The sequence below is a fragment of the Melospiza melodia genome, chromosome 5 (genome assembly GCF_035770615.1).
Source record: "Melospiza melodia melodia isolate bMelMel2 chromosome 5, bMelMel2.pri, whole genome shotgun sequence".
Lineage (NCBI taxonomy): Eukaryota > Metazoa > Chordata > Aves > Passeriformes > Passerellidae > Melospiza > Melospiza melodia.
Genome location: NC_086198.1, coordinates 97,177,022 through 97,191,814, shown reverse-complemented (window position 1 = coordinate 97,191,814; position 14,793 = coordinate 97,177,022). Strand labels below are relative to the sequence as shown.

The 14,793-nt window shown below is 42.1% G+C and overlaps 1 long non-coding RNA gene across 1 annotated transcript; it reads right to left on the bottom strand.

Moving 5' to 3' along the window:
- Window positions 1–1,111: 1,111 nt before the first annotated feature.
- On the bottom strand, window positions 1,112–8,645 carry LOC134418936 (uncharacterized). The gene is made up of 4 exons (XR_010027885.1): window positions 5,982–8,645; window positions 5,585–5,860; window positions 5,077–5,194; window positions 1,112–3,932 (listed from the first exon to the last, which is right to left on the bottom strand). It is a non-coding gene; the product is annotated as an uncharacterized LOC134418936 (long non-coding RNA).
- Between the last annotated feature and the right edge of the window lie 6,148 nt (window positions 8,646–14,793).

The window sequence follows — 14,793 nt, the reverse complement described above, 5'->3', positions numbered from 1 at the left end:
CTCGTTTCAGTTCGGCTCTTCGGCTAAACTCGGTCGTATTCGGCACATTGTCTAAATGCGGCTCAAGTCGGCTACACTCGGCTATCGGTTCCAGTCGGCTATCATCGGCTCTTGGTGTAAACTCGGCTGTTTTCGGCCGCACTGGGCTCTTCGGCTCAACTCGGCTGTTTTCGGCCACACTCGGCTCTTCGGTGAAACACGGCTGTTTTCGGCCGCACTCGGCTCTTCGGGGAAACTCGGCTTTTTCCGGCCACACTCGGCTCTTCGGGGAAACTCGGCTCTTTCCGGCCACACTCGGCTCTTCGGGGAAACTCGGCTCTTTCCGGCCACACTCGACTCTTCGGCTCTTCGGAACTATTCGGCCCGGCTCGGCTCCCTCAGGGCGGGAAAGCGGACGTGAGAGGACCCCGGCACAGCGAGGCGTTTACCCAGATGCCTCTCACAAACCCGCCAAAATACGCCCGCCCGCGGAGCCCCTGAGCCCACAGCATGTCTCGGGTACACATGAAACGCCACAGAAAAATCCGTCGGGGCCGCCATGACGTCGGTATTCCGTGCAGGCAGTGCAGTTAAACACCCACACGGTCCTCCACTTCCCCGCCCTTTTCGCCGCCATGCTGAGAAGGTCAAACAAAACTCCGCGACATCGCCCACGCGCCACTCCCAAGCTGGCCGCCTCTCGCTGCACGCCTGCAGTACCGCGCTCTGCCCACAAGGCGGCAGCACTGCCGCCCGCCCCAGCCGGGGGCGCAGCGCGCCTCGGGGCTGCGGCAGCGAAGGCGGCAAAAAAGAACAGGGGCGACCCCCGCCGAAAACTGCTCTGAAATAAATGCCCCAAAACAACCGGGAAGAGGGAAAAAAACCGTCTGCCTCTAATCTAATAGGATAAAAGACAAAGCAAAACAAAACACAACACAAAAAAAATTATTAAAAAAAATATTTAAATATTTTTAAAAATATTTTTTCATATTAATATTCACATTTCTATTTACAACGTATATTGATGTACACTGTCCATTTATACATTTCTTTTTATAAATACATTTCTATTCCATATTGCATATATCCCTAAAACTTAAATTTATTTGCATATTTTTATAAATATTTTCACATAGTAAGTATACATTTCTGTTACGATTTTTACTTCGGTAACACTTGGATTATTTAAAATAAAACCTTTGCCTCCATCCACATTAAAGCCAAAAAGAACCCCTTTCTTCCAAACTGTACTTAAATATTTTATAAAATTCTATTTTTCAGGTTCATATTCACATTTACATTTAAAATGTATACTTATGTATACTGTTATTTGTATTCTTCATTACATCACTTCCTATTATTTGTATTTATTTATATTTTGTGTTTATATATATATTTATATCTTGATTGTATATCTCAATATTTAGAAATATATAACAATATCTACATTCATACTATTTAAAATAAAAACCCTGCCTCTAACACAACAATAAAAAAAAACCGAACCCTTTCTTTTAAAAAATATTTAAATAGATTTTATCCTAATGTTCAATTGTTATATTCATATTTGTATTTATAATGTATATTAATGTATATTGCTTACTTATATATTTATCTTTACCAATGTCAATTTATAAATAAATTTATATTCTATATTACATCCGATGCGAGTAGGTATTTATATTTTTTATATTTTTTTATTCATATTTTTATATGGATTAAATATTTCTGCGTCAAGATTTTTACTTCTGGAACACGTATAATATTCAAATTAAAAACCCTGCCTCTACTTAAATAAAAGCCAAAACATTCCATTTCTTTTAAACGATATTTACATATTTTTATATTTATATTCCCATTTATAATTTATATTGCCATTTAATGTTATTTATATTCCATGCCACAACTCCTCATATTACTTACATATATTTATATTTAAATTTATATTCATAGTTTAGCAATTTCTCTTTATATATTTATTATATATTTCTATCTTAAGATCCACATTTCTATATTGCTTATATTATTTAAAATAAAACTCCTGCCTCTAACCAAATAAAAACCAAGGACACCCCTTTATTTGAACCAGATTTAAAATTTACGAAGTAAATTTATTTTTCAAAATTATAATGATATTTATATGGATATTTTTATTTATTTTATGCATAGATTTTATCTATATTAGAGGGAATACCTTCTAATATAATCATAGAAATATATTTTCTGTATTATACATATTTTCTTACTTATATTTGTTTAAATTAAATATGTATAGATATTTGTATTTCTATATATATTTGTATATCTGAATTTATATTTTATTGCTATCATTTAAAAACCCCAGCCTATACCCTAATAAAACTGCCCAATTTACTTTAACTCTATTTAAATATTTTTATATTTACAATCTATATTTATATATCTTTGTGTATATATATATAAAATAGACTATCATTTATCTATATGATAACATGTTACAATTATATACCATATATTATAGTTTTATGTATGTATCTGTTATCTATATTTATGTTTACCACTCTAATTTTATATTTATTTTTAAATGTATATTTATTTCTATTTTCATCTCTACATTAAACCATGTCAGTTCATTAACCCGACGCACCAGAGCCACAACAATACTGTACCTTTGTCAGCACCGGCACGCAGCACACGCCCATCCCATCGCAGCACAGCAAAACAAAACCTATTTCTGTTACTAATGGAACAAACATGCCACAACGTCACTGAACCCTAATAAAAACTCAAATAAACCTAACTGTAAATAAATTTTAAATCCCACTATAAAGTAGCCCAAAACCTCCGCACATGCTCATCATAAACTTCCTCCTAAACCAGTATCTCAAAAACCCCAAAAAACTCAAACACACCTTGAAAATGACACAACTGCTAATAAAAACAAACACCCATTAAAAATTAAATCAAACCAACGCACTAGACTCAAAACTGCACAACTGACCCTAAACATTACTAAAAAAAGTCCCCAAAGCTCTACCTTTATGTTAATGCACAAATAATAACATGTAATCTATAAAAGTTATTTCAAAAAATTAAAAAAAATAATTAAAACCATGAAAATAAAAAACCTAAACTATTAAAATATTAAAAAATATCACTACCTAAATTAAAAAACATATTGCCTATAAAAACCCACCATATAAATGCCCCTGTCCCAAAAAATAAAAATAAAAAAAGCTATTGAACCACAAAGAAATCAGAACTTAGGAACACCAAAACCATAATGTTCAAGAACTCACACCACATCCCTTATCATACACCAACTACAAACAAGATAAAGCAATACAATGAATTCTTAAAAACCACCTTAAAACCACTACATTGAAAAACATTTCAAAAATTAAAAACTGCATCTAACAAAAGCCATCTAATAAATTCACACCCAAAACTCCAGCAGCCCAGCTGGCCCTACCAAAGCTCTAGGTTCATACATACAGTAAACAAAACCAAAATCCCAGTAATACCCATCAGAAATCTATGAAAGAACCCTACTGAAATTAATCCTGCCTCAAATACAAACCAACCCATCCAGAAAGTCAGCTTCACTCAAAAAACAATTTACACAGAGTTAATAATACCAAGAAATGAAACAACACACCATATACCACCAATGAATATCATAGTGAAGGAAAAAAAAAACACTACATTTTTTCCTTTTTGTTTTTTAAACTAACTTCTTTTATTAGCTAGAACAAAAGATTTTGCCAGGACTGTAACAACAACAACAACCTCTTTTTCTTCTTCTCCTTCTGAGATGTCCCTTCTCACTCCCAAATTCCTCTCAACTCCTGAGTTTACATCCAAGCAAAAAGCAAAATTCGTGCACTCGTCCCTCCGATGCTCCTGTCAGATTCTCTCTTTCCCTCCACATCTTCTTACACTTTCAGTCTTCACGCTGTCCCGCCGTGATGAGTCTGACAGAAGAATTGGCACATGTTAACAGAGCATTTCCCTCCCTCCCTCCGCTTTCCTCAGCGCATTTCAATCCATCCCAGGCCTGCAGTGATGCACGCTCACCCCAAAGCTCACAGCAAGCGTGCAGCAGCTCAGGCTCACTCGGCTCCAGGGCCCAGAGCCTGCAGGCCCTGCAGCTGCCACACGGATGGACCTGGTTCCCTCCCCGGCGGCCCAGAGGGAAACCTGAGGGCAGGCGTCCACCCCGAGGGGGCACCCGCAGCCCCGGGCAGGCATGGAGTCGCCGGCTGCTCTCTGGGGACGACACCCTCCCTGCAGGCCACACTGCCTCGGCCTCTCCCTCCCTGGGGGACAGGCACCTCCAGGGTCTGTGACCAGCCCCCTTCCGTCAGCATCCAGGGGCTCTGTCAGAGCCAGAGGGCTCAATTCGTGGTGAGTACCGATGGCACACAAACGGCAGCCCGAGGAAATCGTGTTCTGGCCTCTAAGTGCTTGGGACAGGGTCTGATTTTTTGTTTTGTACTTGTATAAGATTAGTACAACAGGGCTCTGATGGATGACATGGCAACAGAGAATTAAAAACTCCTCGACAGGATTACATCAACTTCAAGGAAAAGACAAAAGCTTAGGACCCTTCTGAAATCTACTTTTAATCCAAAGCACGGGGATTGTCAGCATGCTGCACCTTCCAGCTTTTCAAAGCAGCTTACCTCTGAAGACCAGGAAACATTGATTTCTACAGAAACAATGGGCAACCCCCAGGCTAATGTCAGCACTACTGTTTAATAGGGGACCTGCCAGCGTGCCAGTCCAGCTTCAAGTGTGCTTTACTTCAGTCTAACGTCCCCACAAAATTCTTCTCACATCTTCCAACCCTGAAATCTTATTTTCCCCTAAATCTTCTCTTCATTAGCAATTTCCAAGTAACATGGTATTTTTACAACATTCAAAAATGTCATGCTGGACTGTGCTAGAGAGTAATCTGCAAATATAAGCTTAGCAAAGTTTGAATTGACTTGAACAGAGAAAAAACCTACAAGTGAACACCTACACCTGCCTACAAAGAGCTAACAAGCCCCTGGCAGCTGCCAGCATCAAAGCACAGCGGATGTTTCTAATACAGGGTAAGGATAACAACATCACCTTCTGTTCTCTCCAGCTTCTTTTCCCTGCAGTCATATTTTGCTTCTTATGATTTTTTTAGTCTCTGTATCTTCTTGGACAGCACCGAGCCCGATGACAAGGATACGAGAGTCTTTCCCTGCCGGACGGAGAGAACCAGGAAAACAGTTAAAATAAGAACAGGGCAGTTTGAAATTCGTACTTGCAACGAGAAGCAGCGCCTAACCAACAGAACAAAAGTAAACAAAGCACGACACCTCCCTGGGGACAGAAGACTTATAAACTCTCCAGGATTCACAATTCTAGCCACCAACCCCTTCAGGACAGCAGGCAAGTGTCCCCTGGGGTGGTGCTGCACCAAAGAACCATCTGAGAGGTTCCAAAGAGTGAAATGCACAATATTTTGCAAAGACAAAAAATCCTGCAAAATAACAAAAATACAATAGATGTAAACTACAGGGCAAGAGTACAAGTGTTCACTTTAAGAGCTGGAACCATCCAGGTGAGCACCTGATAACTGGATCCTCACCAGAGTTTGAACCCTTCAGGACACAGAAGGGTTTTCCCCAGGAATTTCACAGACTGAGTTTTGATAGAAGCACGCTCGCCGGATTCTCAGAAATGTCGCCCATTCTCCAGGTGTCTGGAGAGAACTGCAAATGGCTCTCACGTAGTTGGAGCTGGTTCTGTAAGGTCTCAGGGTGAATTTCACCAGATGCAACTGAATTGGGCAACTCCCAGTGAGACAGAGGGAACCCAAAGCTTGTTTTACCCAAACCTTGGGTAAGCAGAGCTGCAGCAAATACTGAGGAAACAGACATAACAGGGTAAAAATAATAAAACTATTGCTTTTTCTTTAATCTTGCCTTTTTTTTTTTTTTTAATTCAGATGAGCAAAACAATGAAGGAGAAGGTGAAAAACTCACCATTACTGAACATTTCATCATCTCTAAGCTGAGCATCCTTAGCATAGAGGACTCCAGAGTTAAAATTCACTGATCCCTGGGAAATAAAACCAAATATATGACAAACAGTCAAACAGAAGGCGTAAAAATTTGTTTCCTCTACGGACTTTCAAGTACGTATCTTTGTATATATCCTACACATTACAACATACACTTTACACCATCTCCTAATATATAATAATTTACCTTTAAACTTTGATAGTATAGTGTGGAGAAATGGCTCCATGACAGAGGTCACGCAGACATTCGCTCGTTAGCCGACCAGGAGCTGGGAAAGTACCGAACACAGGTATTTTTGAGTTTTGCACCTGCAAGATAGCGTGTGCCTGGGCCTAGCTGGGTAGGATAACAAGTAGACAGAGAGACGTGGGAAATAGGGAATGTAGGCCCAAAGGAATGAGGAAGAGTTGATGGTATAGTTTAACCAATAGATCGCTTGGCTTACAGAATATTCATAAGCTTATTATGTGCTGTATAAGTGTCTGATACTCTCTGCAATAAACATAGCTTGCTGATCTCATATTGAGTGTCCGAGTCTTCCCTCACCCAAGAGTATAGCATAAAATTATTAACTAAAATTGGTGATCTATTATTATTATTAAGTTGTGCTTAAAGTTATTTTTGCTGTCATGTTCAAAACAATTTTTTTTTTTTTACTGTAATGAATGAGCAATTGATCTCAAAGTCATCACAAGCCCATCAAAAAAACAAAGCTCTATTCACCGGGCAGGTCTGTGAGCTAGAGGGTAGTTAGGCTTGTACTTACCTCTTGCTGTTCATGAACCAATAAATCCTGTCAACAAAACCAGGATCTTTAGCCCACTCCTATTAAAGATTCTACAAGGATGATGGTTTGATTTGTGTTTAGAAGTTTAGATTTAAAATGGCCAGTTCAATGGATAAATAAAGACAGTTGAAGTAGTATTACTTTACTATTATTATTATTATTATTATTGGTATTAGTATTATCAGCTACTGGAAGAAACAAACCAGTAGTATCTATACTTAATTACTTCTATTTCCAGAAAACAATAAAGAAAAAGAACCAAACCAGAAAAAGTCACTTCCTACCTTTTGTATCTCAGGATGATGAATTTCTCTTGGGCACTTCTCCAATTTATCAAGACTCATAGCACTGAAAGGCAAACAAAACAGTGCTTTATAGAAGGCCAAGTGCACGTTTCAAGGCTGAACCACCAACTGATTGCAGTGACAGCAGTTACAACATGAATCAGTCCAAGGGCCTCTCTTAAATGGAATGGAATGTTTTGTGGAACTGCCATTTCTTTCCCAAAATACTAACTTCCAACACTTCCTAAACTTATTTTGCATTTTAAAAACAGAAATTAGTAAGACTCTGTGTGGACATCAGGTTTATTTCCTTCTAATGCACAGAGCTCTGTTCCATCATCCTTCACTTTGGCTCTACCCAGAATCATGGTGAGCTTTTTAGGAGTGCTCAATAATCAATTCTATTTCTTTTCCTAGTTCTCTCTCTTCTTCAATAATTAAAGGCAAGTCAAATGAAAAATGACAAGTTCAGCATCAGAGTCACACTTTTCCCCTTTGTCTGCTCAAGAACAGGCTTTAAATCCACTTATTGCTGCCTTCAACGATTCAGACTTGCAAAACCATTCTTACATGTTTTACAGGTTTATCATAAAACCCACAGAACACAAGCTCTGAATTACAGGAAAAGGTACACAGGCAAATATCTAAACTGATTACTTATTTGAAAACACATACCTTAATTCAGATTGCACCCAGAATGTTTCTGTGGGACACTAAGGGAGACATATTTTGTGAGTACCCTGTAAACGAGAAAAGCTAGCATAGATTACAGGACATACTCACTTTTTCTGCATATTCAGATAGAATTATTAATAAAAACAATTAAGTTTAAAAAGAAGGAAGATAACCAAGGTAATTTTACTCAGCTATATTTACTCCCGATTTAGAGAAAAAAAAAAAGGCCCGGGTGCTGCAAAGAAAAAAAAAGTGAACCACAAACGCTTACAGTAGAATTTTAAAACAATCGCTTGGATAAAAGAATCTTATGGAACGTGAAGTAGAAAAAAAGTGAAACCACTATCAGACCTGCCTATTTTCTCACCAGTGTACAAGAAAATCCTAAAAGCAGTATGAAGTCACTGCCTAAAACCGGTCATGGGATGTAACCAAGAACAATTTAGGCATTTGCTAATCTAGACAGAAACCTTTTCTGGATGCTAGTGTCAAATCACAAGTTTTGTCTTTCAGAAGCTCGACAATGCTGGAAAGCATTTTCCCCGGGGCTCGGGAGGGCAGGGGCGGAAGGGGGGGTGGCTTTGCAGCTCGCACCTGTGCCATCCGAAGCATACAGCCCGCCCGCTCCCTGCGCTGGGCATTCTCCCGGCCATCTCTGGCTTTACCGCCCAGCGCCGCTCCATCCGCTGTCACGGCACAAAGAGCCACGAGCACTAACGCAGGCAGCAGCCCCGTCATGCCGGCGATACCGCAGCGCTCCCTGCTCGCAGCGCCCAACACGCGGCGGAGCCGCCTCCGCCCGCAGCACCGGCAGCAGCCCGAGGGAGACGGCTGCAGCTCGGGGGCTCCTCCGGCGCCTCCGCCAGCCCGAGGGCAGCCGCCCCACCGGGACCGCGGGAGCACCCGGCGCCGCTCGCCCGGGGCGGCTCCTGCAGCTCCCGGCCCGCGGCAGCAAAGCACCGCCTCGCCCTCCGCCATCGGCGGGCGGCAGCGCCCCCGCCCCCGGCACCGCTGTGTGCGGCCGAGGAACCGGGCGGACGCTCCTTCCGCGCTGCTCAGCTCCGCGCGGGCGGCCAGACGGAGGCTGCGCTCCTCCAGCGTCGCTGTCCCGCGCGGGAGAGGCGCCGGCAGCTGCGCGCGCACAGCCCCGCGCGACCGCCTGGCACGCCAGCCACTCATGTGCCGCGTCGGCCGTTGCGTCACACGCCGCGTCGGTAGCACGGCCTGCCGGGAGTTGTAGTCTCGGGCTGACAGCCACCGCTCCGTCCCCCGGGAGCCACCGGGACCTGCACTCCCTCCTGGGCATCAAACGGGTCCTTCGCCCCAGGGCGGGGAAGGACCTGAGGCAGCACCGCTCCTCCCGAATGCCCTCTCTTTTTCCTTCCAACTCTTTTTACTTTTTTCACTCTGTTTTTCACCACTTCCCTTCCCTTTTCCTTTTCCCTTTCCCTTCCCTTTCCTTTCCCCTTTCTTGTATTTCTAATCTTGGTTTACCTTTCCACCTTTAGAATAAAAAAGCAGCAGTAGAAACTTTCAGGCTACCCGAGAGTAAAAAAAAAACTCTGCAAAACGAAAATGATTTAAAGAAAACTATTTATTCCCTGGGAGCCTGACATTTTCTACTGCTGCACGTGACACAGAGCTTTTATTCCTTCTTATAGATAGTTGATATTTTATATAAATTTATAGTTTATATTGATGCATTATATTAATAACTATATATAATATGCACCTTATTCAAAAAATATACGGGAATTATTTTTTAAATTATTTACCATATCTACTGCTACAACTTATTTTTCCTTATATTTCTAATTTTTATATAAATCTTTAATGTGTTTATGATATATTTCTATACTTATATTTCTACCTTTATATTATTTGTATTTGTAATTTTTACACTAAAACACCTGCTTTGGCAAAGAAAAAACAAAACCATCCATTATTTTAAACTACCTAAATTTTTTTTATATTTATATTTATCATAATATACAACAAATGATAGATATAGATAGATAGATAGATAGATACATATATCACATACATATTTATATCTATTTTATATCCATTTCCTATAATATATTTAATAAAATATATGCAGTATTACGTGTATTATATACTTTACAATTCATGTTATTTTACATTTACAATTTATTATTAATTTTTGATATATCTGCATATAGTTGCAATACATTTATATATTTGTATTTTTGTTTGGGTTGTATTTACATTTATATTCTCTATTCATATATCTATAAACATACACAATACTCTATTAAAATTAGAGTAACTTATTGTAACATATAATGACTTATGTTACATGTTAAATTTTAAAAATTGACCGAATATATAAAAATAAAATTGGCCCATTCCCATTGCTACACATCTATTTCTTTTGTTTCAATATAGTTAGAGTCATAATTGCATATTTAAAATCCAATTCCTAAATGAAATGACAGAACAAACAGCATCAAATTCCCACCAATATCTTCCAAAAACATCAAGATACCTCCAACACCCAAACAAGTGTCAGCGAAAAAACAAAGAACACTCTTTTCAATAACAATTCTCATCACGACAGAAAAATGGAACCAAAATAAAAGAAAATCCTATAGAAACACACACAGAAAATTACAAAAAGTACTAAAAAAAAGTCAAACCAATCTACTAAACTCAAGACAGTGCCACTCACCCTGAACGACGTTACTAAAAAAAAATAAAAAACAACAAAATTCTACCTCTACACTAACTCAAAGAATAAACAATCCTCTGTAAAAATAACTTTAAAACCTGAACTAATTAACAAAATGGAAAAACATCTCAACCACTAAAAACTAAGAAATTAACTACCCAAATAAATAAATACTTTAAAAACCCACCATATAAATACCCATGTTTCCAAAAAAAACCCTGATAAACAATACGCAAATACATTAAAAGACAACAACAACAACAACAAAGGAAAATAAAGAAACCAACAACAAGAATAATACCAAAAAACAGATAAATCTGCAACAAAAAAATTATTCCCCACTGAATAAACCCATAGTGCCTCAAGCTATCAAAATAAAAATACCACCTAGAAACAAACACAAAGACTAAAGACAAACGTAACCATAAACAATGTCCCCCAAATTACCCGTAACCATAAAACATACACTACAATCAAACAAACCAAACAAATAAAAGCCCTGGAAGACGATAAACACACATGCAATTATCGAGATTAAAAACCCGCTGCTATGAACGACACGACGCTACCCCAAGCCCCCCAAAACAAACACTACACACTCACGCTAATAAAAGCCACCGCAACAGAATTAAAATGCGAACCGCTGCTTCGCGCTACGACCCGTAAAAACCATTGCGCGCCCTTCTAAACATAATACCCCGGCAAAAAAATATATATCCTGTTATGAACAAAAACTCGGTTAATATTTTTTATGAGAAAAAGTTTCAAAAAGGCAGCCAGACCACTGGCCCTGCCCAAGTTCTGTGTGTTTTGTTATTGTAATCACGGGTCGTTGTCGTTAATGGTTGTTTTTGTATTAGTAAAAGCCCTGGCCGGGGCGAGGTAATGGCCCTTCTCCTGGGTGGGGACCTTGCCCGAAGCTAAGTTGTACCTTTCCCAGAATAGTGAAGACACCTGAGAAGGTGGGGGGGGGGTTATGCAAAGTGACTCGCAAGACCAGAATGCTTTGTGAGACCCCCATCTCCAAACTCATGGAGAAACCCCAAAAACAACGAGCCACCTAAGAGTTGAGAGACTAGAGTGATGTCTGGACGTGAGGAACCGAGTGCTGAGCCTGCAGAGACGCAGAACACCTTCGGACCCTCTCGCCCTGACCATGGGAGTTGACCCCGGAGCTGAGACCAGGCCGACTGAGTGAGAGAAACCAACATCTGACACCATCTTATGGGATCAGGAGACCCAAAAAGGCTCCCAAGAGGATCTGATCCCCAGCTCTGCCCCTGGTGGACAGAGCTGCGCATATCCTCCTCCTCTGAGTCGCCCTGGGAGACGACGGACGCTGCAGACCCGTCGAGCCGCCCAATCCTGAGCTGATCACTTTTTAATAAAGGCATTACACAGGAGAAGAAGTCTCCTGGCCCTGTTTATTTCATATCCGACTACAAAACCCAATCCGAAACGAACCTTTATCATCTCTACCGGCACCGAGAACCGTGCCGCTCAGGAAGAACACCATATCCCTTAGCGGACACCCGCTGCAAACCGAACCCAGCGATGCCATCAACGCCTCCAAAGCGCCTCCGAGCCACGGCACCGCCGAACTTGGAGCGGCCGAACCCCGCGCTCGCTGCCGGCCCCGGACGGAGCGCGGCTCCCGGCAGGAAAGCGGCTCCTGTGGCGGCTGCTCCGGCACGCGGGGCCGGCGCCGCCCCGGGGAGCCCCGCCCGCTGCCCCTGCCCGGCGGGGCCGGCACCGGGCCCGGGGCTACCGGCGGCGCCCGAGCCCCGCGCCCGGAGCGGACGGAGCGGCCGGCACCGCCCGGGCCGGCGCAGCAGCGCCCGCGCCGCCTCTGCCGCCCTTGGCCGGCCCGGCCCGGCTCCGCTCGGCTCCGCACGGCTCGCACCGGCGCGGCTCCGCCACTGCCGCCCTCGGCCGGCCCGGCCGCGCCGAATCCCCCGTGCGCCCCGGCAGCTGCCCGGGCCGTGCCAGCAGCGCTCCCGAGCGGGAACGTTCCGGGCCGGGCCGCGGGCACGGGCAGCGCCCTCCAATGCAGCGGCACAGCCCCATTGCAGCCCTGCAAACGCTGCCGGAGCTGCGGCTTCCCGCAACCAACCCCGAAACCGCAGACGGGGCGCACCTCACTTCAACAAGGGCAAAGAAATGTGTTCTCCCCTAAAATTTCACCCCCTAGGAGAGCAGAAAAGTAGGGGCGCTCCCCAAATGAAAGCCTTCGACTGATGGGAAAGGGCGATTTCGACCTCCATTCAAACCCTTGAAAAGGAGGGACACCAGGGCTGCCCCCGCCATTTAAACCCGAGGGTGGTGCAAATGGGGTGGCTGCCTTCAAATCAAACCCATAATACCACAAGAATACTTTTCCCATTCCCCTTAGAATAGAACCCCCGGGATACCCCTAACAGCCTGCAAAAGGCAGCTTTTCCTGCAATCAACACCTTTAAAACCACAAGTCAAGAGGGATCCCCTCAGGTCAAACGCAGACAATAAAAGAAGAGGAGCTGCTTCCTTCTCCTTAATCCCTTTTGTCTTCATAAGCTCCATTTGTGTTCCTGGGGAACCGGGGAGGGACTGGCAAGATGAAATTGCAAAGGGGAAGGAGAAAATTCCCCGCTCCGAACCCACACGGGCTCACCTGTTCGGCTGCTGCTCCCCGGCACAAAGATTCGTCCCTCGGCGCCTCCTTTAAGCGATGCTCCACGTACCCAAGCGCGGATCCAGGTGGTGCCCCCGACCCTGTGGGAAGCTCTCGCAGTCCTTCCATGAGACAGCGCCGGGAGTGCCCCATAAACCCCTCCACTCAGCAGCTCCATGCAAAAGGGAGCTGAGGCAAAGCCTCCCCCTAAAACAGCCTCGCCCCGGCAGGAGCCGGCCCCTCATCATCCTCACACTCACACCTGGGCTGCTCCGAGCCCCCATCATCCTCACACTCACACCTGGGCTGCTCCGAGCCCCCATCATCCTCACACTCACACCTGGGCTGCTCCGAGCCCCCATCATCATTACAGCTGACACCTGGGCTGCTCCGAGCCCCAATCATATATTTTTCATATTTATATTCGCATTTATATTTAGAATTTATATTACTCTATAATAAAAATTATATTATATATTGCATCTCTTCATGTTACTTGCATAGATTTCTATTTCTATTCATAGTTTGGTATTATATCTTTATATCTCTATATATTTATTATATATTTCTGTATGTCGATTTACATTTCTATAGTACTTATATTATTTAAAATAAAACCCCTGCCTCTAACGAAATAAAAAGCAAAGACACCCCTTTCTTTAAAACACATTTAAAATTTTAAAAATAATTTTGTTTGTCATAATTTTGTTCACATCTATATTTGTAATTTTCATTTGTTATATTTATAGATATTATATATATTGGAGAGAATACCTTTTTATATAATAATAGATATATTCTTTTGACACAATAGATTTCTTTTACTTATATTTATATGTATTAAATATTTATTGATATCGACATATATATGATATATTTGCATTTCTAGTTTTATATTTTTTATGAAATCTCCAGCCTATACCCCAATAAAAGCCAACCAATCCCCAATCTATTTAAACTATATTTAAACATGAATCCTGTCACGGCTGCATTGCACAGCAGTGCCCCAAGCTAATCTGACACTTGTTCATCTCCTGGACCTGAATCTGAACCCGCTCACCTTGATCGCACCTGGCAGAACCATTTTCGTACCTTTTTCTGGCATGTCTTGGTTTTGTTTTCTTTTGTCTTGAGTTTTTGTGGCCTTTATTGCCTCTCTTTTTTTCTGGCACTTCTTGGGGTTTTTTCTTCGTTTCTTCTTGCCCATCTTGGTGTTTTTTCTGGTTTTTCCTTGCCCCCCTTGGGGGTTTTTTTCAGGTTTTTTTTTTTTTTCCTGGGTTTTCCTTTTCTGGATTTTTTCTTCGCCATCTTAGTTTTTTGTTGCGATTTTTTTTCTTGCCCATCTTGGGGTTTTCCTCTGGTCTGTTTTCAGGGATTTTTCTTGCCCATCTTCCTTTTTTTTTTTTTTTTTGTTGGTTTTTCTTTTCTTTTCTTCTTCTATTTTTTTTCCCCCTAGGTTTCTCCTTGCCCTCCTGGTTTTTGGGTTTTTTTATCTTCTTATCTTCCTTCCTTCCTTCCTTCCTTCCTTCCTTCCTTCCTTCCTCTCCTTCCTCTCCTTCCTTCCTCTCCTTCCTCTCCTTCCTTCCTCTCCTTCCTTCTTTTTTCCTTTCATTTCCTTTCCTTATTTTCTTTTTTTCTTTTTCTTTCTTTCTTTCCCTGCATTTCTAATCTTGGTTTTCCTTTCT